The following is an 803-nucleotide window of genomic DNA, read 5'->3' on the forward strand; positions in this document are numbered from 1 at the left end:
CTGCCCTAGCTTGAATATTATTAGGGCTTTCTGATTACTTCAATACTTAATATTTAGTGTTTGCTTCCATTTATTTAACATAACTTATGAAGTAAATTGAAATTTAAGGGCCAAAAATATTATTCCCCAGTTTGAGGCACTGTCTTATAATGAAGAGGCTTATTACATACTGATATTCTAAGAATATGAAACACACAAAAAAACAAAACTAAATAAAAAATAGCAACACCAAAAAAAGTCAATACAGAAAAACAGAAAGGAGGAAAAGTAGAGCAAGGAAAAGAAAAAAATAATAAAGAAGAGAGAGAGAAAGAGGGAAGAAAAATAAATGTATATACAACTAAAAATGATAATAATAATTAAAAAAAAACAGCACTAGTCTTGGCTTAAGTCCACCAAGCTATCTCCAGGTTGTTCTCTGGTATAGAAAATCTCCTCTGTGTCTTGTGGAGGTGGAACCCACCACCTGGCACCCAGAGTGACCCTGGCAATGCAGTTCTAGGTGGGTGGGGCTATGGGGTGTGGTTGGTAGTTTTTACCAACTCAGTGCAGTTTCTGCTCTCGTATGCACAAATGTGCGCTGAGAACACCACAGTCAACCACCGGGAGGTAGGCTTCTTCTCTGTGTGCAGGTGTCCTCTGTCTTAGGGCACTTCTTCCGTCAGGGTGTGTGGAAAGCGTGAGACTTCTGAGCTTCTGAAAGCCCAGGGCTGCCTCTGCAAGCCACTGCTGACCCCTGGGTGTATCTCAGCAGCTCTAATTGCCCTGCCTGGCGCCACCCAAAAAAGGTGGGGGCTGTGTAG

This window comes from Hipposideros armiger, unplaced genomic scaffold (assembly GCF_001890085.2).
Source record: "Hipposideros armiger isolate ML-2016 unplaced genomic scaffold, ASM189008v1 scaffold_630, whole genome shotgun sequence".
In the NCBI taxonomy this organism is placed as follows: Eukaryota; Metazoa; Chordata; class Mammalia; order Chiroptera; family Hipposideridae; genus Hipposideros; species Hipposideros armiger.